Source organism: Phyllobates terribilis, unplaced genomic scaffold, assembly GCF_046119375.1.
Source record: "Phyllobates terribilis strain yellow unplaced genomic scaffold, ASM4611937v1 Scaffold_1__5_contigs__length_1240528914, whole genome shotgun sequence".
In the NCBI taxonomy this organism is placed as follows: domain Eukaryota; kingdom Metazoa; phylum Chordata; class Amphibia; order Anura; family Dendrobatidae; genus Phyllobates; species Phyllobates terribilis.
This window is the reverse complement of record NW_027362761.1, coordinates 991,560,487-991,584,271: the sequence shown is the minus strand read 5'-3', so window position 1 is coordinate 991,584,271 and position 23,785 is coordinate 991,560,487.

Genomic DNA, 23,785 nt, shown 5'->3' with positions numbered 1-23,785 from the left:
TTTCTCTAATGAGATACATTACAAGGTTTCTTATAATTGCCTGTACTATTGATATATGCAAAGAAAATGAAAGCAATTATTCTCTCTGAAGAGATCGGAGCTTCAGTGAAGAATGGACAGCCAATTTTTTGACATCTTTGACTTTTTGAAGTTCAAATTCACGGCCTGATTTTACAGAAATTACTACGAGCAGCCCAGTAAGTGGCACATCGCTGGAATCAGAATCTTTGCCCCTCTGCTGCTCTCAGATTACATAGCAAAAAAAAAAGCTGCTGACAGATTTCCTTTAATGATCATTCCGTCAATATGAAATTTTTTTGATCAGAATCAGTGTTGAATTACAGTGTCAACATTTATCATTAATCTTGCTTTGTTGTCATTCTGGCCAAGAATTATTACTTTTTATATACTGTAAAAGGATGAACAGTACCAATAATTGTGTAAATGGCCTTTACTCTTTATCATTTCATGTCTTGATTAGAGATGAGCGTTGTTCTACTCGAACTGTTCGCCAATCTCAAATTCGAGCTGTTTTGGGCGGTGTTCGAGCCGTTCGGCGAACACGAACAATTTGAGAAAAATTCGGCTGTTCGAGGTTATGTTCGATAACTGTTCGTGCACCAAAATCATAACTGGATTTTTTCTCAGTAATGATGAAAATTAATGTTAATACGCAGTTTGAGTGTACAGCGGGGTGGGGGGAGGGGCAGGGGATGGATCTCTGCAGGAACAATGAAGATCTCCATTTTTTTTTCTCTTTCCCGCATTTGCAGTGGGGAGGTGCAATCTGTCAGCCTATCAGCAGCGCACACACGGAGCGAAGTGCTTTTTTTCACACAAGCAAGGGCATGTGTCATTGGCAGTGTATGTCACATGTCCTTGCCCTATAAGACCAAGCCATTTTCCCCGTCGCCACCATTTTCTCACTGCTGCAGCTGCGTGTTAGACGGCACCGCTGTTGCTGTGTGCGCTATACCTTGTTAATTTCAAGCCAATTTTCGCACAAATATACAGATAGCTTGGGAGTAGGGAATAGTTGTGATTGCAGTCCTTTTAAGGACTAGGTTACAGCATTTCCTACGACTTTTATCAGGGAGGTCTGTGCTCTTAAATAGATAGGTTGTGGGAGTAAAGACTAATTGTAATTGGAGTCCTTTTCAGGACTAGGTTACATCAGTTCCTATCAGTTTTTGCCAGGCAGGTCTGTGCCAGTGCTGTGCAAGTTTTTTTCACAGCATTTGGCTGAATCTAGCAAAGCTAATCCTTTTTGGCCTATTGCAGAGTGTGTTAGTCAGTGGAGTAGCCTATCTGTGTTGCAAGATATACCACCTGTGTATAGAATACCAATTTTTTTACTGCACCTAGTGAAGTAAAATCTTTTGGGCATAGCATCATTCTATTAGTCCATCTATACTGACCTCCATCAGGTTGCAAATTAAAACTAATTTTTATCTGCATCTACAGTACCTCTGAAAAAATATTTGGGCTTCTACCTGTGTGTGGGACTTGTTGTATTAGTCCATCTATACTGACCTCCATCAGGTTGCAAACTGAATATATTTTTTTCCTGCATCTACCTCTGAAAAAATATTGGGCTTCTAGCTGTGTGTGGGTCTTGTTCTATTAATCCATCTATACTGACCTCCATCAGGTTGCAAACTGAATATAATTTTTTTCTGCATCTAGCTCTGAAAAAATATTTGGCCTTCTAGTAGTGTGTCGGACTTTAACTATTAGTCCATCTATACTGACCTCCATCAGGTTGCAAACTGAATATAATTTTTTTCTGCATCTAGCTCTGAAAAAATATTTGGCCTTCTAGTAGTGTGTCGGACTTTCTCTATTAGTCCATCTATACTGACCTCCATCAGGTTGCAAATTAAAACTAATTTTTATCTGCATCTACAGTACCTCTGAAAAAATATTTGTGCTTCTAGCTGTGTGTGGGACTTGTTGTATTAGTCCATCTATACTGACCTCCATCAGGTTGCAAACTGAATATATTTTTTTCTGCATCTACCTCTGAAAAAATATTGGGCTTCTAGCTGTGTGTGGGACTTGTTGTATTAGTCCATCTATACTGACCTCCATCAGGTTGCAAACTGAATATATTTTTTTCTGCATCTACCTCTGAAAAAATATTGGGCTTCTAGCTGTGTGTGGGTCTTGTTCTATTAATCCATCTATACTGACCTCCATCAGGTTGCAAACTGAATATAATTTTTTTCTGCATCTAGCTCTGAAAAAATATTTGGCCTTCTAGTAGTGTGTCGGACTTTCTCTATTAGTCCATCTATACTGACCTCCATCAGGTTGCAAATTAAAACTAATTTTTATCTGCATCTACAGTACCTCTGAAAAAATATTTGGGCTTCTAGCTGTGTGTGGGACTTGTTGTATTAGTCCATCTATACTGACCTCCATCAGGTTGCAAACTGAATATATTTTTTTCTGCATCTACCTCTGAAAAAATATTGGGCTTCTAGCTGTGTGTGGGACTTGTTGTATTAGTCCATCTATACTGACCTCCATCAGGTTGCAAACTGAATATATTTTTTTCTGCATCTACCTCTGAAAAAATATTGGGCTTCTAGCTGTGTGTGGGTCTTGTTCTATTAATCCATCTATACTGACCTCCATCAGGTTGCAAACTGAATATAATTTTTTTCTGCATCTAGCTCTGAAAAAATATTTGGCATTCTAGTAGTGTGTCGGACTTTCTCTATTAGTCCATCTATACTGACCTCCATCAGGTTGCAAATTAAAACTAATTTTTATCTGCATCTACAGTACCTCTGAAAAAATATTTGGGCTTCTAGCTGTGTGTGGGACTTGTTGTATTAGTCCATCTATACTGACCTCCATCAGGTTGCAAACTGAATATATTTTTTTCTGCATCTACCTCTGAAAAAATATTGGGCTTCTAGCTGTGTGTGGGACTTGTTGTATTAGTCCATCTATACTGACCTCCATCAGGTTGCAAACTGAATATATTTTTTTCTGCATCTACCTCTGAAAAAATATTGGGCTTCTAGCTGTGTGTGGGTCTTGTTCTATTAATCCATCTATACTGACCTCCATCAGGTTGCAAACTGAATATAATTTTTTTCTGCATCTAGCTCTGAAAAAATATTTGGCCTTCTAGTAGTGTGTCGGACTTTCTCTATTAGTCCATCTATACTGACCTCCATCAGGTTGCAAACTGAATATATTTTTTTCTGCATCTACCTCTGAAAAAATATTTGGCCTTCTAGTAGTGTGTCGGACTTTCTCTATTAGTCCATCTATACTGACCTCCATCAGGTTGCAAATTAAAACTAATTTTTATCTGCATCTACAGTACCTCTGAAAAAATATTTGGGCTTCTAGCTGTGTGTGGGACTTGTTGTATTAGTCCATCTATACTGACCTCCATCAGGTTGCAAACTGAATATATTTTTTTCCTGCATCTACCTCTGAAAAAATATTGGGCTTCTAGCTGTGTGTGGGTCTTGTTCTATTAATCCATCTATACTGACCTCCATCAGGTTGCAAATTCAAAATAATTTTTTTCTGCATCTAACCCAGCCAATAGTTTTGGCCTAATACCACAGTTTGGCCACTCAGCTCTGCTCGGTTACCATCCATTGTTTTTTTGTGCAAACAACTCCAGAGTTGTGAATTAGTTAACCACCAAAATGAGTGGAAAAAGGCCTGCTGCTGGTGGAAAGGGGAATAGGCGTGTTGGGAAGGGGAAAAAAGGTTGTGTCCGTGGGGTAGGTGTTAAAGCAACAGTAACATCTGCAGAAGAAAGACCATCTTCCAGCCAAACTAAAATGTCTACTTCTTTTAGCGGACAATGTGATAAGATCCCTTTCTTACGGCCACGCCAATCGCTACAAATTCCAGATGAGGCACAAAAACAGCAGGTGCTTCAACGGATATCAAGTGCTCCTTTAAGTGGGCTCTCCTCCACATCAACTTCAACATCACAAATACTCCAGTCCTCAAAGGTGTCACCCAAATCGCACTTGCTTCCTCACAGCTCCCAAATCTCCAGCTGCCCGTCTGAGTATGAGGTAGAACAGATGGTTGAGTCTGCAGAGCTGTTTACTCATACTATAGCCTGGGAATCAGAGGTCGACTCCAGCGCTTCTGTGAATCCAGACGAGGAAATGATCTGCACTGATGCCCAGAATCTTTATGAGTCGGATCCAGGACCAGACGCAGAAGGTTCTGACCATAATGTAGACCCTCATTCCCAAACTGTAACTCCTGTTGGTGGAGACAATGAGGAAGACGATGATAAGACTCAAATACCTGATTGGAGCGACAACTTTAGTTTTTTGTCAGGGCAGGAACAGGTTGGCTCTGAGGACGACGGGTGTGATAACGCACAGGGTGATGATGATGAGGTCGGAGATCCCACTTACTGTCAACCCACAGTCAGCCAAGAGATGAGGTCAGCAGAGGAGGTGGAGGAAGATGCTAGTGACGACGAGGTCAGGTTGCGCCTTCCTGGACAGAGACGTAGTACTGGAAGCACGTCAACAACTGCATCCTCAAACACAACTCTGCCTCTCACCACAAGTCGTGGTGGCTCTTCAGGTCGCATGGGTGCTAAGCCTTGCATAGCCTGGGCATTTTTTCAGATCGATAAAGATGACCCAACTCGTGTTATCTGTAACATTTGTCAGCAAAAGCTAAGTAGAGGCCAAAAAATACATAGTTTGAGTACTTCATGCATGAACCGGCACATGGACATGAAGCATAAGTTGCAGTGGGAAGCTCAGTGTGCTACAATGCGGACTAGCCGGCCGGGCCAACCACCGTCTGCCATATCTTGTGCATCCGCGGCCTCTTAATCCTCTGTGACTGGGGGGACAGCAGTCACACCTGTTTTGGGGCGCAGACCTGCCACCTCTTTACCCGCAACAGCCAGCGTGATTGGCAGGTCATCATTTTCTTTGGAGGTGGTAACACCAGCTGGTGTTGAGCGCTGTCCGACATCGATAGCACCACCTTTGGATCAAGGCAACCTAACATGTCCGCCTGCATCTTCCTCACAGACCGGCAGTTTGCTGGGGACACCCTTATCAACCCCGTCTAAGCACAATAGCCAGCCCTCGGTCCCTCAGATGTGGACAAGTAAAAGACCATTTCCTCCTAGCCATGAGAAAGCTAAGAGGTTGAATTTCACCATCTGCAAGCTCTTGGCTACAGAAATGCTGCCTTTCCGCCTGGTGGACACAGAGGATTTTCGAGACCTTATGTCCGTCGCAGTGCCCCAGTACCAGATGCCCAGTCGGCACTACTTCTCAAAGAAAGGTGTGCCTGCGCTCCACCAGCATGTTGCACATAACATCACCGCTTCTTTGAGAAACTCTGTGTGTGACAGGGTGCATTTCACCACAGACACTTGGACGAGTAGGCATAGACAGGGGCGTTACATGTCGCTGACTGGGCACTGGGTAACTATGGTGACAGCAGGACAAGGGGCTGCTGTCCAAGTCTTGCCGTCCCCACGAGTTGTGCGTCAATCCTCTTTATGTCAAAGTTCCTCCACTGCTTCTGCCTCCTCAACCTCCTCTCGGTCTTCCACCTGCACCCAAAGCCTGTCTGGTCATGCCACAAGCTTTCTAACTGCGCAGAAGGGATCCTGCACACCTCCTTACTATGCTGGCAGTGGGGCTCAACGTCATCAGGCGGTTTTTACATTGAAATGTCTGGGAAATGTGAGTCACACAGCTGAGGAGTTGTGGTCAGCTCTGGAGAACCAATTTCATGAATGGTTGTCTCCACTGGACCTGAAACCAGGGAAGGCCGTGTGCGACAATGCTGCAAACCTGGGTGCGGCCCTTCGCCGGGGCAATGTCACACACGTGCCTTGTATGGCTCACGTGTTGAACCTGGTTGTCCAGCAATTTTTAGCCCACTATCCCAGACTAGATGGCCTTCTGCAGAGGGCACGGTCGCTGTGTGCTCACTTCCGCCGTTCGCATCCCGCAGCTCAGCGACTTACATCTCTACAGAAGTCGTTGGGCCTGCCACTTCACCGGCTAAAATGCGATGTGCCTACCCGGTGGAATTCAACTCTGCACATGTTGCAGCGACTGTGGCAGCACCGACAAGCCCTGGTGCAATACGTTCTGACGTATAGCCTGGGCCAACGAGATTCAGAGGTGGGGCAAATCACACTGGAGGAGTGGTCTCAGATCAGGGACCTATGCACCCTTCTGCACAGTTTTGAAATGGCGACGAAGATGTTTAGTGCTGACGATGCCATTATCAGCATGACTATTCCCGTGATTTACATGCTGGAGCACATGTTAAACAGAATTCGGAGTCAGGTGGTGGCACAAGAGGAGGTGGAGGAAGTAGAGGAGGAGGAGTTGTATGCGGAAGGGCTAACATCTGCAAGGTCCAGACGGTCGGCAGCACCAAGGCGGCAGGCATGTGAGGGTGGGGGAGATGGTTTTACCAGGGCGCATGGTAGCAGCCAAACTAGTGAGGAAGGTGCAGGAGCCCAGGAAGAAGTGGAGGACGAACTGATGGAAGACTCATCAGATGAGGGAGACCTTGATCACATTTCTGTTGTGCGAGGTTGGGGGGAGAGGACAGAGGAAGGAAGCATGATTGTTACCTCGCCACCAACACAACAGGGACTTGGTGCTCCTGGATGCGCAACACACATGAGTGCCTTCTTGCTGCACTACCTGCAACATGACCCTCGAATTGTGAGAATTAGAAATAATCCTGACTACTGGGTTGCCACACTGTTAGATCCCCGGTACAAAAGTAAATTTGCAGAAATTATTCCTGCCATAGAAAGGGATGCACGCATGCAGGAGTATCAACAGAGACTGTTGCAGAATCTTACATGTGCTTTTCCACAAAATACCAGTGGTGCACGTAGTGAATCTCACAGTTCCAACTTGCCAACCGTGGGACCGTCAAGTGTTCAGCACTCAAACCGTAACAGAACCACAGTATCTGCTGGTAACATCAATTTTGCGGAATCATTTCACCACTTTTTTAGCCCATCCTTTGCAAGGCCACAGGAGACAAGAAGTCTGACACATAGTCAACGCCTAGAGACGATGGTACAGGAGTATCTCCAAGTAAACATTGAAGCCACGACTGTGTCACTGGACCCTTGCTCTTTTTGGGCTTCCAATCTGGATAAATGGCCGGAGCTAGCCACTTACGCCTTGGAGATCTTGTCATGCCCTGCAGCCAGCGTTCTGTCTGAACGTGTGTTCAGCGCTGCTGGTGGTGTGCTGACAGATAAGCGCACGCGGCTCTCCACTGATAATGTAGACAGACTCACGTTCATAAAGATGAACAAATCATGGATCCGAAACGACTTTTCTACCCCTGTGTCATCCTGGGGAGAGTAAAAGCTTGATGATTGGTTAAAATCACCGTACCAACCGTTTTACGCTTTCAAATTACTAATCATGTTTATCTGTATCTTGACTGGAAAATAATTTGGGCTTTGTAGCAGTGTGCAGCACTGATCCTATTAGGCCATCTATACTAAAGCTTCACCAGATTTAAAATTAAAAATAATTTTTAGCTGCATCTAGCCCGGAAAATAATTTTGGGGCTCCGAGATGTGCAAGGCACATAAGTGCCTTCTTGCTGCACTACCTGCAGCATGACCCTCATATTGTCAGAATTCGAAGTAATCATGACTACTGGGTTGCCACACTCTTAGATCCCCCAAACTTTTCGATCAACCTTTTCATTTTAATAAAGACCAAAAAAATGGTCATTTTTGAAATTATAAGCATTAGCAGGTTGTTAGAAACTGAAATCAAACAGTTTTCAACTCAAAACTTTATTCTAGGTGATGTTACATTTTCACATAGGACCCCTTGTTCGACAGGAGCTTCTGAACTCTCTCGTCCATTGAATTTGTCAGGTTTTGGATGGTTTCTGCTTCAATTGTTTTGCATGAGGACAGAATACCCTCCCAGAGCTGTTGCTTAGATGTGAACTGCCTCCCGCCATCATAGACACTCCTTTTAATGATGCTCCAAAGGTTCTGAATGGGGTAGAGGTCAGGGGAGCATGGGGGTCACACCATAAGTTTGTCCCCTTTTATGCCCATATCAGCCAGAGATGCAGATGTTTTATGTGCAGCATGAGATGGTGCATTATCATGCAGAAAAATGATCTTGCTGTGAAATACACGGTTCTTCTTCTTGAACCATGGCAGGAAGTGCTGTTTGAGAAAATCCACATACATTATGGAGTTCATCTTTAGCGCCTTCAGGGATCCTAAAGGGGCCGACAATCTCTCTCCCCATGATTCCAGCCCAAAACATTACTCCACCTCCTCCTTGTTGGCGCTGTAGCCGTGTTTGCGTGGGGTGTCCATCAACCAGCCATCCTCCACTCCATCCATCTGGACCATCGAGCGCTGCACGGCACTCATCCGTGAACAAAACAGTTTTGAAATCAGTCTTCATGTAATGTTTGGCCCACTGGAGCCGTTTCTGCTTGTGTGAAGTGGATAGAGGAGGTCGACAGGATGGCGCATGCACAGCTGCAAACCTCTGAAGGACCCTGCATCTTGTTGTTCGGGGGACGTTGGAGGCACAAGCAGCTTCAAAAACTTGTCTGCTGCTATGACAAGGCTTTTTTGCTGCTGCTCTTTCAACCTGACGTAATTGCCTGTAGGAAAGAGTCCTCAATTTGCCCTTATCAGCACGCACACGTGTGTACTGTGAATCAGCTACATACTTCTTGATTGCCAAGACACTTCATCCTGATCATCGCACAATGTTGATTGTAGTCATGCCTTGACCTAAACACTCCACAATTTGTTGCTTCTCAGCAGCCGACACATCCTTTTTCTTTCCCATTTTGGCAGAAAATGTAGGCTGCTTAATAATGTGAGAGAGCCTTCTTAAGTAGTCTTGCCTTTCATTGGACACACCTGCCAAACTAATTAGCACAGGTGTCTGCAATTGCTTACAGTGATATAAAGAGCCCTGACACACATCACCATCAATGAGTTTAACTGACAAACAAACAAATTCTTCCCTTATCACTCCTAAACACTTTTTGCATAATAATTTGGAACGCAGTGTACATGTGCTTTTCCACAAAACACCAGTGGTTCACGTAGTGAATCTTACAGTTCTAACTTGCCAACCGTGGTCTGTATGGAGTTGTTCAATAAAGGGCCCAAAATTAAGATAACATAGATGGGAGAGGTCTCTATGAATAGGAATTCCTAAGTATTTGATACCCTGTGAGGGCCAGGCAAAGGGAAAGTTGGACTGGATGGAATCCTATATGGATTTGGGGAGGGAGACATCGAGGGCCTCAGACTTCGCTGCATTGATTTTAAAATTTTACCATGTAACAAAGTGATCTATTTCAGCCATAACAGCATGGATGGATATATGTGATTGAGTGATATATACTAGGACATCATCAGCAAATAGAGAGCACTTGTACTCGGTGCCTCCCACCTCAATCCACCTAATATTGGGGTTATGGCGAATTGATGAGAGCAGGTGCTCCGTCACTAGGATGTATAAGAGAGGGGACAGAGGACATCACTGCCTTGTCCCATTGGTGATTGTGAAAGGTGATGAAAATGTTCTGACGCACCCCCTGGGCCTTGGGACACCCGGAGCCGGACCCTTTTTGGTGGATGCTGGTGGTTGTAGTCTTCGTGGCGGCGACCCGGTTCCGTGGCTCAGGGCGGTCAAACCAGTGGCGGAACTATTTATGTGGTTTTGATGTTTAAATGTCCGACTACGCCACCCGTGGATTGCGGTCAGAGTGAACCGCCGCTACAGGGCAGACCGCTGAGGCTGGTGTTGTGGGTGCAGCAGAGCGTAGCATAACTCCCCACGGGAGGAGTATAGCCTCAGGGCAGTGTATGCGGAGGATGGGGGTGATGGTGCAGGGCAGCAGCAGTAACGACACGGAGTCAGTGATGCAGTTCAGGGCCTTTACTCACAGTTCTTATTATCCAGACCACGTCTGCAGGTAACGGCTGCCCACGTCGTACTGTGCTCACCAGGTGAGGGGCTCAGACAACTCCCAGATAACTTTGGAGCACTTCACAGGACCCCCTTTGTGTGTCCTTTGTCTGGCCTTTCTTACCAACACTTCTGTTCGGCTGCCTCGGGCCTCCTCTTGGTAAACTTGGCGCCAGTTTCCCTGACCCTATGTGGTGCCTTCCTAGCGGGTGTAGCGAGGGGCTGCGCCACATAAAATGTCAGAGCCTCCGGTTTCTAGCTGAGGGTCGTTTCCTGCCTCCACTAGTTCGGGGACCGGTCTCCCCCTTTGGCCTGACCCCTCCACGCAGGTGGATTCGGGCGTGCGGTGGCGACTCGCCCGTCCGCACCCCTGGGATCCCTTCATTCCTCGTTCCTGGAGCCTTCTCCGCTCCTCTTCCTTCCTTCTCCCTCTTCCAGGCCTGGGCCTCTGTTACTAGGCCCGCCTCCGGAGCAGAGCTCATGCAGAGCCCCTGCTCCCTGCCACTTCTGCTCAGACTTCTCTGCACTGAACTAAGATGGTGCCCACCTTTTATACTCCCTTCTCAATGCACCCAGGAACTGCTTCCTCCCTGCTCCTGCACTACAGGGTTCCCCTTCCTCAGTGTTCCCTCCCCCCACTCCAGCCAGGGACAGGGACTGTCGTGCCCATCTCAGGGGCATATTGGTCGCCCTGCCCCACGGCAATGTGGTGTAATGCATGCAAGTGTCGGGTCCTGATCCACACTCCATCCTTACCTGAGAGTGAGATATCACACCTCTGGGTGAGGTGCAATACGTCTGTAGCAACCGAGCCCTCAGGGTGCTACAGTTCCATTTATCTTCAGCCTAGGTGACGTATTGCGATACAGGGCCGTGATTTTGGCTATAAAAGGGTCCCCTAGACCCCTACCCCAAGCTTTTTAAGAGAATCATATATGGCGTGCCAGGAGACTCTATGGAATGCTTTCTCAGCATCCAACGAGGGTATCTAATTACAAATTTTTAACTGCATCTAGCCCAGGAAATACTTTGTGCCTAGTAGCAGTGTCTGCTAGTCAGCGGATTATCCCGGCTGTTAAGCAAGCTACACCACCTGTAGTTTAGACACTTAATTTTTTCAAAGGAAATGCTTCGGGACCATGGGATACTTAGTGAAGAGCATCAGGAGGCACCCCAAGGCATAGGGGCTGGGACTGGCAGTAGGATGCCTTGTGGTGGACAGCCGAGCTCGATCCTTATAAAAGCTTTTTAACTGCAGCAGCTTTAGTGGACGCTACTGGAGCTGGAATTACCGCGGCTGCTGGCATGAGACTTGCCCTCCAATAGATCCTTGTAAATGGATTTAAAGTGTATTCATTCAAATTAGAGAGACAATTTAAATTAAAAAGCTTAGAGCTGCCTCCACCACAGGGGGGCTTGCTCGACCCACCAGCGGACAGGCACCAGTATTGGGAGAGGGGGGCTGGCCGTCAGGGTTCACCGCGGCTCTGGCACAAACCCGGCGACACGGAGGTGGCACGGGCAGGAGCGGACTGGCCGTGTCGGGTTCTCACTTTTTGGATTTTAGAAGGGCATGACATGCCTATATCTGTGTCTCCCCCTCCTTTTACTCCTCCACCTCTTTTATTTTCGCATGACTATATGTACTTGTCACTTTTCCATGTGTTAGTTATGTCTTCTGAGCAGTTTGTCAGCTTTTGGACACCTTTGAAGGTGTTTTCTATGTGTTTCTATGTGTTTTTGTTTGCCTGCCATTGGTTTTAACGGTGTTCGAAGGTGTTCGACGAACAGTTCGACGAACAGTTCGGCGAACACATGGGTGTTCGACGAACCGAACCGAACTCGAACACTACGGGGGTGGCTCAACACTAGTCTTGATCATTTAACTCATGAGCAGAGCATCACACAGCCCTGATTCTGTGGAATGATAAATGTGAATGGGCTGCTCTGAGCGAATGTAACTAACATCATCTTTTTTCCCTGTGTGTTCTATGTGTGTATTAGGTATTGAAAAGCACTGTGGTCTTTCAAATCTTTTTAGAGAATCTGCTGTATTTTTGTGCCTTTACTTCAAGTTCCATTTTACAATAAAAGTTTTCTTATTTCTTCATACAATGCACTTTATTTCATACAAGGACATTATTCACACTACTACTTCCTATTGATGTCATTTTTAATACGGTTGTAGCTTGAATTAGTTTGTGGCTCTGACCCTATGTTTAAAGTCAAGCTATCACCAGAAAATGACCTATTGTGTTAAACATTTTTTGTGCTACATGTATCTTTTTTTTAAAATTGACAATGTTTTTTTTTTTTTCCCCATATCACGATCTTAATTAAAAGCAAAATTAGTAATCTTACAGTTTTCACACTGACCACTGGGGATTTTTTAGACTCCTACTCCTGTATTTCAGTAGAGCAAGGCTCCTTATCATCAGAGGCAGGGTTACAATGACACCTCTGTATACAGCTGCTAACAATAGGTGTTGTAATAGCTGACCCTGCGCACCCTCCCTCCACAATGACCTTTGCACATGCTCATTAGATACAACAATACATAAGGTATAGTTGGAGTCTGCTCACTATGGCTCAAAAAATCCCCAGTGGTCATTGTACGAATTGCAAGATTTCTAATTTTTTATTTTTAAAACATGATTCCTTTTGATAAAGAAAAAAATAATTCCAAAAAGTAAAAAAAAATTACGTTTAACTCAAAAACCTGATATAAACAATAAGTCGTTTTCTGATGAAAGCTTCCCTTTACAATACCCTAGACATGGAATAATGTCTTATTGGCACCTTGACAGCCTACTTTAGTGACATCCTTACCCCCATATTTTATATTTTTACCTAGATTTTTAAAATATTTTATTTAATTATTTTATATTCTTTTAATAGTTAATCTAATAAAAACAATAAAAATAATAAGATTTCTGTTACTTTTCTTATTTGCATTCCATGTTTTAATTTATCTCTTATTTTTTATTGAATCTAAAGTAAGTAGTTCACAGAGTTTCTACTTTTTATTAGTTATTGATCTACAAGTCAATGTGCTGAATCAGTCATTGTGAATGTATTTTTTAAATTTCCATCAATATTTGCTCTATTCTCTTAAGTCGCTGAGTGCTGTATGATAACTCAGCAATAAAATCATTACATATGTTACATCTGCCCCCAGCACTTCTTGTTCCTTTCTGAGCCTTTTATGAAAATTAAGTTATCCCATTGTGAATAGCAGGGATTTTGTGCTGGCATTCCGTGGTGTATCTTTGTGCCAGTCTCACATTTCCCCCCTTTATATTGGTAGGGAACTTGGCGATAAATGGCCATTTGTTGTTATGGGCATATGTAAATAGAGGAAAAATGACAAAATCAGTGAAATTCGCATATGCTTCATAATTAGTTTTCTTTCAGCTTAGGGGGAGAGGGATAAACACATTCAATACAATATGCTGCCATTTTCATTACACGTTAATATAACCCTACTTAGATACAGAAACATGGCCACTTTTTCCACTTGAGTGGAGTAAATATGAAAAAACTGATTTCTTTGGAAATGAAAAGAAGCAAAGCTAATCCTTGCTACTTTCAATTTGTTTGATTATATCACATGCAGAAATAAGGAAAATAAATGTACAGCCAACTGTGGACAGAAAACAGCATTGTTATTATTGATGGAACTAAAGGGATTACTACAAATGAGTGTTTCATAGAGCTTGGAGCAATAATATACAGAACATAATCTGTTTCTGAGTATCCGACTATTTACGTGAATTTTTTTATTATTCTACCACCATGAGTTCAAATGATGACATCACAAAACATAACATATTTAGTACATTGGCGAATTGTATAGGCTGAATGTTCAAGTTAGTCATTGCTGCAGAAGAACTCAGGGAAGACGGGGAAAACCCTACATGTTCTTCTTATGATGTAGCTAATGGGGTATAAAGTGGGCAAAGGTTTGACAAAACAGAAATGCTCTGACAACCACTTGCATAATGTACTGTAGATAATAAAGTGAGAATTTGGCATTATGACAATCAATGGATGCATCCTCATTTGTCGTTGGTTTAGGCTGGTGGTGGAGAAGGTACAACTAACTAAAGATTTTTGTATCACACACATAGGACCTCTTAAAGGGGTTGTTCGCCTTTGGGGACAATTTTTAATTTTTATTTATATGCTTGTAATTGGGGCAAAAAAATAATTTTTGCAATTGGGTTTCATTAAAAATTTACCTCTGTGTTGCACTGTCTATAGCCTCTATGTTGTGCTAACTGCAAAGTCTGCTTTGAAGGTATGGCAAGGAGTTTGTAGCTATGTTATTTGTTTTTTTTTCTGAACTCCTCTCAGTCGGTATATAATCACATAACACTTAAAAGTTGAATGTGCAGGGAAAAAAATGTGCATGTTAAAGCAAAAAGATGCAACATTTGTATTGAATCCCAATTTTAATGGAGTCTTCATTGTGTTTCCATGTGGTTTCCAGACAATTCTCTGGCTACTATTGCATCCAATACCTAGCCGTATACCATTGAGGCCAGTAATTGGCTGCAGCTGTCATCTATAAGCAGTATACTAGTGGGGTACATCATGGATGCAACGGATGGTGAGTATATGTTATTTATATTTTTTATGAGTTGTACTGCTTGTGTGCAAGCATCTCTAGTTATACAATGGAGGCCAAAAGAGTGTACAATTTTTTGTGGTATAGTATAGTGCAAGACTATGTTATTCCATAGACAGGTAAACCGTAAAAAAGTGTGTAAAGTGCACTATATGCCTTTTATTACAATGGAAACTGTACATTAGGTTACATTGCAGTTTTTTGCTACAGGTATTCGTCATGGAAATTTGTCTAATGCAGAGCCATAACCCAGTTAGTTATATTACACAACACAATGCGGTTTTGTTTGCTGTATGTGCATGAGGTCTAAAAAGAAATGGATAATGTCTGTGTATAGCTTAAAGAGGTTGTCCACTGCTTCTGCATTGATGACCTATCCTTAGGATAGGTCATCAATGTCTGATCGGTCGGCGTCCGGCACCCCCGCCAATCAGCTGTTCTTGGTGGCCGCCGGCCGGAGCTGCTTGATTGCGGAGTGCCTCCATCTTCTGATAGTGGCAGCAGCAGGGTACTAAACATCCTCCTATTGATTTGAATGTGTAGTACCCACTATCAGAAGATTGAGCAGCTCTGCATTCGAGCAGTTCTGGCCAATGGCTGCCACCCCCGACACGGAGAGCAGCTGAATGGCAAGGGATGCCAGACACCAACCGATCAGACATTGATGACCTATCCATCAATGAAAAAGTAGTGAACAACCTCTTTAAAGGAAGACTTTTAGCAGAGAATGACTGTTCAAACCAAGTACAGGTGTTCATTGCAGCGTGGCGGGTCCAAAACATTTAAGTGCCCCTTCCCACCTGCTTGTTTTCCATCTATCTCTGCCCTTCTCTGGTTCTATGATCACAGAGTTGTCAATCAAAGAAGAGAAGGGGATGGCAATAAAGGCAAAAGCAGGTGGGAAGGTTCACTTAAATGTTTGGCCCCGCGAAGAGTGCGCCTGCACTTGGTTTGAACAGTCATTTGTTGCTGACAGAGTCCCGTTAAGTAGAACTTTTTCAGGTGGTAATTGAAGTGGAACCTTCTTGGAAAAGTTGCCCACTGGTTCTTGAAGAGGGAAGTAAGCAAGGTGAGGGAGATATGCTAGGCAACCCATTTAGGCCGCATTCCCACTATGAGCTTTTGGTGAGTTTTTTGATGTTGCAGATTTTCTGAACCATTTCTGCACCTAATATGTAAATTGGTTTACTTATGGTTTTCATTGCGTTTTTGAGTGCGTTTTTGAGCGCGTTTTTCTACATGCAAGTTTTTTACCCTGTTTTTTTGTCTTTTTTTGCGTGTCATGCTTGAATTAAAGCTGCTTGTTTTTGATCCTTCCTGGTATTTGGTTTTGACAAAACTTTATTGATACGTCATGTGCAGATTAGATGTGTTTTTGATGCATTTCTGCCATGGAAACGCACTAAAAACGCATGTGCATTTTTTACTTGTGGATTTTCCACACCTATTGCAAATCTATGGGAATATATGCACTTAAAACTCAGTGTACCCGCAGGAGAAATTGACATGTTGCTGGTTTGAAACACGCACCGCAGGTCAGTTTACTGTGAGTACAAAAGAAGAACAATGGGCAGGAGATTTCTATAAATCCCTTAGTAAAGAAAAGTCCAGTGCACTCACCACCAGGTGCACGGATCACACAGTGTGTGTGTAATGACTAAGAAACATCCAGCTCCCACAATCCAAACAAAATAATCAATGCTTTATTGAACAATCAACATCAATTTTGATGCTTCTTCATTGCATGGCATAATTGCTCTAAATGAGTAACATATCTATACTCTGTCTTGCCATCAAATATTTTATTTGGATTTTGGGAGCTGTATGTTTCTTTGTTTTCTTCTATAAATCCCATCCACTTAGCTGAACGTGTAAAACACTGACTCAGCAAAATTACACAGTGTGAAAAATTCATTGTGGGCACACAGCCTTAAAATATCAGTGCATGGTGCAATGGAGTGAGATCAGACCGTTTACCTATTGCACAAGTGTAAAACTTATTTAATCTTCTCCCTTCTTTTATAAGTGGGATTAGTTACAAGTTGATTCCCCAACTTCAAACAGCAATGCCAAAAAAATCATAAAATACACACACACATTGAATTTTTCTGTAACTAATAGGGAAATCAGAATATAGCTAGGTAAGTGTAAGAAGCACTAACCTCAAACACACAATTCATCACATTCTCAGGTCCATGATTAAGCATGGTCAAATCAAACCCTATTTTTAGAACCACATTTGAGCTAATTCTGCCTTTAGAGCAGTCATCCGCGACAAAATCAATTGGAATTGATCATACAAAATTAAATTGAAGTTTGTAATTCCATCACTGCGCACTTGAAGACCTTTTGATGAATCTCACCTTAACCAGCTGATTTGTTTCCATTGATGTTCTTCTGTATTCCGTGTTCTTTTAAATTAAACAAACTAATGATTCTCCATATTATTACAGCTTACAATTCTAAACATGTGCAAAGGTAATGCATTGTGAAAATAGACCATATCCTCAAGATCTCACAGTAAATGGTCTAAATTTACAACCTTATTATTACTAATATCAAGTAAATTATATGCATTTGGTTGGTTTAGCTAATTAACTATTTGAAAGAAAAAAAAAGTGATAGCATGAAGTCTTTACTTAGCTTATTCTTGGAGACTCCCATAGAGAACAGCAATTTTATTTCACGGTAGTGAATGCATCCAGAAAGGTAGGAAAGTCAGTCACGGAGTAGGAGTCATGTATCGTGCACCATATGTATAGAGCTACTGTATAGCATGGGCACGAGCCTTTAAAGAGAAGGAGTGACCTGTCTATTTCAGTAAATACATACATTCCTCATGAAATGACAAATTTGAAGCATTTATTTAGAGTTCTGCATTTTGGTGAATCTTTCTTATTAATCTTAAAAATGGATGTCTAAATTGACAGTTGGGTGTTGTTAGCTGCCTTTACATTGTTTACTCAGTGCTGGTAATATAAAGACACCCCCCTTTGACAAGCAAATGTTTACTCCCATTTGTCAATTTTTTTTCACACATTTCTAAGAGTATCAGTAGAAAAGCACAGACGATCATACAATATAGATATTTACTAAAAGAGACATGTCTGGAATCATGAGTTTCTTTAAACTTTCTATAGTAACTTTGATCCTCAAATTCCTCCAACAGGCTATGTATTCAGGATCTCTCTAGTATTACATACTTAAATCATGACATAAGGAATTGCTACTTATATTCACCCTTGGCCATAAACTCCTTAAAGCAACATCAAATAAATGTACATGATTTCGTGGGATGGCTTCAACAGGCTGTTAATCATTTATAAGCTGCTCTCAATCTCTGCCAATGGCATTTAAATGAAACGTGCACTAATGCTTGCACTTACCGACTTCAAATGGTGCCATGTGATACAATAGTGAGGTGCCGTTGGGTTACTAGTAGTGATGAGCGAGCACTAAAATGCTCATCGCTCTGGTCAAGCAAATTGGAATGCTCGAGTGCTCGGTCTGAGTAATGAGCCCAATGTAAGTCTATGGGAAACTCGAGCATTTTTCCCCCGGCTCCCCCCGGCGGTCTGCAGAGGGCCTGAAAATTGCCCAAATCGACGGAATAAGTGCTCAAATGACATGGGAACAGCATGGGGAAGCATTTCTGACTCCCAGGTCACTGCTTACGCCGCTTTTACTGATTCACAATAAAACATACAAAAACGAAACCAAAACGGATTTCCCTGTGAAATATGTTAAAGAACATCCTTTACAGGGTAATAACTTGTATACAAGGCAAAATAAATAACAAAAAACACAAATGCTCTTCCACACCTTGGGCTATGTTCCCACGTAGCATTTTTGATGCGTTTTTGCACTTTTGCATTACTTTCAACCAAGACAAATGCATTCACCAGGAAATGTAATTTTAACATTTTACAAGCTTATCAGGCCATGTGGTGTGTAACAAATATTCAGACACATTCTGTTTCATTTATGATGTAGGGACTCTGAAATTCACAAAGACTATCTTTATATGGCCATCAGGCGGCCCTTACTACTCTTAAAGGGACAGCAGTCGGCTATGCTTTGTTGTTCCCATTATTAACGAGTGGGTCTCCTATACTGTTATTGCGTATGCACTGAAGCAACGGCTGCCAAAAATTTAGAGGCACTCCAATGCCCCTTGCAAGAGACGTAGAGGTCAGAGAGCCTTCTAAAAACAATGTTCCCATTATTAGGAAGTGGGTCTCCCATAGTGTTTGCCTATGCAGTGAAGCATCGGCTGCCAAAAATTTGGAGGAACTCCAATGCTCCTAGCAAAAGACGTAGAGGTCAGAGAGCCTCCTGAAAACAATGTTTCCATTATTAGGAAGTGGGTCTCCCATAGTGTTTGCCTATTCAGTGAAACAACGGCTGCCAAACATTTGAAGGAACTCCAATGCCCCTGCAAGAGACGTAGAGGTCAGAGAGCCTCCTAAAAACAATGTTCAAATTATTAGGAAGTCGGTCTCCCATAGTGTTTGCAACTATTGAGCAAATCCCTTGGAACACAATCCAGATGAGAGACCATAAAAACCACAATATCCAATACGACCTGGTGCATACCAGTGAATGAGTAAATGTCCAAAAACGAAAAAAAGGAAAAAAAAAGTAGCACTCACCGATCTTTTTTAAAAGCCAACAATTTATTGATCCATTAAAAATGGTACAGGGAGAGAATGAAAGGAAACCTCCTGACCATATGACAAAAGTCCACACAGATGAATCCAAGGAAAACACAAGTTGCCGTGCAGTACTGAAAAAACAATGCAAATGTCTATACAAAGAAAAAAAGTACGCACTTGTGCAACTATTGAGCAAATATCTTGGAACACAATCCAGATGAGAGACCAGAAAAACCACAATATCCAATACGACCTGGTGCATACCAGTGAATGAGTAAATGTCCAAAAGTGAAAAAAAGGAAGGAGGTTTCATTTCATTCTCCCCCTGTACCATTTTTAATGGATCAATAATTTTTTTAGCTTTTAAAGAAGATCGGTGAGTGCTACCTTTTTTTTCCTTTTTTTCGTTCTCCCATAGTGTTTGCCTATGCAGTGAAGCAACGGCTGCCAAAAATTTGGAGGAACTCCAATGCCCCTTGCAAGAGACGTAGAGGTCAGTGAGCCTCCTAGAAACAATGTTCCCATTATTAGGAAGTGAGTCTCCCATAGTGTTTGCCTATGCAGTGAAGCAACGGCTGCTAAAAATTTGAAGGAACTCCAATGCCCCTTGCAAGTGACGTAGATATGTTGATATGGTACATATAGTGGTGATATGGTGGAGGAGGACAAAAGCAAAGAGACAAAATCAGGAAGTGTATACCCATGCATGGGTGTGAAGTCAGAGGTGCATGGGAATAGAGTTAGACCTCACCAAAAAAATATTTGAGTTTATGTTACGCTGCTATCATTCAGTGGTGTTGAAGTCTGGCCCAATCCAGCAGTTGTTCATTTTTATAAGAGTCAGCCTGTCAGCATTTTTAGTTGACAGGCGAATGCGCCTATCGGTTATAATTCCACTGGTGGCACTAAAAATCCACTCTGACAAAACGCTAGCGGCAGGGCAGGCCAGGACCTCCAAGGCGTAGAGAGCCAGTTCATTCCACGTGTCCAGCTTGGATACCCAATAATTATAAGGCACAGAGTAATCACAGAGGATGTTGGTACGGTCGGCAAGGTACTCTCTCACCATCTTCTGAAACTTTGCACTCCTTGTGATAGTACTCCCTGCCTCAGGGCCTGTGCAATGGGTGGGTCTGAGAAAACTGTCCTAGAACTTTGACAGTGTTCCCCTGCCTCTGCTGGATTGCATTTGTGGCTCTCTCGCCTGTACTCCTTGGTTGTCCAATGAACTGTGACCTCTGCCACCAGCGTTTTCAGATGGGAATTTTTTCACTAATTCTGCAACAAGGGCCTTCTCATACTGCCCCATTTTATTAGGCCTGGCCTGCAAAAGAATAAGAGACATAAAGTTCTTCCTGTAGTGTGGGTCTAGAAGCGTCACCAACCAGTAATGACTGTCACCCAAAATTTAGACAACGCGAGGATCACAGGAAAGGCAGCGTATCATAAACTCAGCCATGTGTGCCAGACTGCAAAGAGGCAAGATTTCCGTGTCCTCACCAAGAGGATGGCAGACCATGCTCTCCTCCTCATCCTTCTCCTCTTCCTCCTCCTCCCTGTCCTCAGGCCATCCACCCTGAACAGACGGTATGGCAGTTGTGCAGGTAGTACCGTCTATAGTGCTGGAAACTAGTTCCTGTTCTTCCTCCTCTTCCTCATTGTCACCCAATGGGATGTTATGAGGCTGGGCTGTGTGTAATCAACCTGTATGGTTCCTTGCTCCATCTCATCGTGCTCCGCCTGCAATGCATCCTCTTTAATTGTGAACAGAGAGCGTTTCAGAAGACAGAGAAGTGGGATGGTGACTTTAATTATGGTGTCATCACCGCTCACCATGTTGGTGGAGTCCTCAAAGGTTTAGAGGATGGTACAGATGTCTGACATCTATGTCCACTCCTGAGGTTTTATGTGTGGAGTCTGACCTGAATACCGACGGCCTTGTTGCTGCAGGTAGTGAACAACTGCCCTCTTCTGCTCACAAATCCTTCCCAACATCTGCAATGCAGAGTTCCAATGCGTGGGGACATCACACACCAGTTGGTGAGCCGGAAGCTGAAAATGATGCTGAAGCACGGCAAGAGCGGCGGAAGCTGTAGCTGACTTTCTAAAATGGGCACACATGCGGCATACTTTGACAAGCAGATCCGACAGATCCGGGTAGGTTTTGAGAAACCACTGAACCACGAGGTTAAGCACATGGGCCAGGCATGGTATGTGTGTGAGCTCACCTCGCCTCAGAGCCACCACCAGGTTCCGGCCATTGTCACACACGACCATGTCTGGCTGCAGATTCAGCGGTGTCAGCCACAGATCTGCCTGCTCTTTCAGAGCTGTCCACAACTCTTCAGCATTGTGTAGTTTGTCACCTAAGCATATTAGCTTCAGCACAGCCTGTTGCCGCTTGGCCAAGGCAGTGCTGCAGTGCTTCCAGCTTGAGACTGATGTGGTCATTTCGGAGATGGATGCTGAAGAGGAGGAGGAGGTGCAGGAGCTGTAGAATGTGGGGGCAACCCTGATTGACCCAGGGCCTGCAATCCTCAGCATCGGGAGGACGTGTTCCGTCCCAAGGTCCGACTGGGTCCCGGCTTCCACTATGTTAACCCAGTGTGCTATCACCGTTCCTGCCCACAAGCACTTGTCCACGTGTCCGTGGTTAGGTGGACTTTCCCAGTAACTGCATTGTTGAGGGCACGGCTAATGTTGTGAGAAACTTGGCAGCTGGGGAATGAGTACTGAGGGACGGCTGCCGCCATCAGGTTGTGGAAAGCTTCCATCTCCACAAACCTAAAAGGCACTATTTCGAGTGCAAGCATTTGCGAAATGTGTGAATTTAGTAGTGTTGCCTGTGGGGCGTTAGCTGCGTATTTGCGCTTGCGTTCCAAGGACTGGGGTAGGGACAACTGAACGCTGCGCTGGGACAAGGACATGGATGTGCTTGCTGATGGTGCTAGTTGAGAGTGTTCAACGACAGGTGCAGGGTGGGGGGCATCTTGGCATGCGCCATAGACAGGGGATTGGCGTGCATGCACAACAGCGGACCAAGCAATGGTGTCACCCGCAGGCACTGTTGCTGGACCCTGGGGTTCGGCCCACTTAGTCAGGTGCTTTGCTGCCATGTGTCTGATCATGCTAGTGGTGGTCAGGATGCTAGTTTTGCTACCCCTGCTGATACTGGCCTGGCAGGTGGTGCAAATGGCCTTTTTGGGGTTATCGGCAGAGTCTTTAAAAAACAACCAGATTCGGGAAGACTTAACAGTTGTACTGGCAACTTCTGTCGTGTTGATGTTACGGGGAACGGTTGCCCGCCTTCTTTCTGCGGCCACCACACTGCTTGTTCTTGCCTGTTGTGGTGCTACGCCTCCCTCCCGCTGTGTGCTGCTGTCCTTGCTCTGCATGTCACTTTGCCAGGTTGGGTCAGTGACTTCATCGTCCACCACCTCATCTTCCACTTCCGCACCCTGGTCCTCCTCCTGACTTTCTGGCAATTGTGTCTCATCATCATCCACCTCTTGTGACAGTTTCCCACTGTCACCTTCGTGTGTACATGGCTGCTCAAATATTTGGGCATCACTACATGCGATCTCCTCTTGCGCTGCTTCAAGTGGACCGGGCGAGAGGCCCGAATCTATAAATGGAAAAGTGAACAGCTCTTCGGAGTGTCCAAGTGTGGGATCAGTTGTCTCCGGGCATTCAGCATGGTGGGAGGAAGGAGGACCAGGGTGAGGAATATGCAGTCCAGACTCATGGCTACTGAGACTTGAATGTGTGGAAGACAGGGTGGTGGTGGCTAAGTGACTGGAAGCATTATCTGCTATCCAACCAATAACCTTTTCACACTGTTCTGTGTTCAATAGTGGTGTTCTGCGGTCCCCTCTTAATTGGGACAGGAAGGTCGAGCGACAAGATGTGGGTGTTTGTTGTGGCACAATTTCAGCTTGCCCACAGCCTCGGCCTCGTCCTCTGCATCCACCATCATCACCATCACGTCCACTTCCCTGTCCCTTGCCACGTGCCTTGCCCATTTTAAATGGAGGACAATATTTTCCACATTCACTTCAAATGGCTCGATTTGAACTGCAGTGATATGTTTGACATAAAACCACAGTTTTAAATAGCTAGCTTGTTGGTTACTTTTTTTCACAGTTACCTGGTGTCAATAACTTCACTGACGCACTGCAACAAAATTTACGTGGAGGCCAGAAATGGCTGAATTTGGAGTGAACTTGTGTGTGATACATGTGATGGAATACCACAATTTTAAATAGCTGGCCTTTAGGTTACTATTTTTCACAGCGACCTGGTGTCAATAACTTCACTGACACACTGAAACAAAATTTACATGGAGGCCAGAAATGGCTGAATTTGGAGCGAACTTCTATGTGATACGTGTGACGGAAAACCACAGTTTTAAATAGTTGGCCTGTAGGTTACTATTTTTCACAGCGACCTGGTGTCAATAACTTCACTGACACACTGCAACAAAATATACATGGAGGCCAGAAATGGCTGAATTT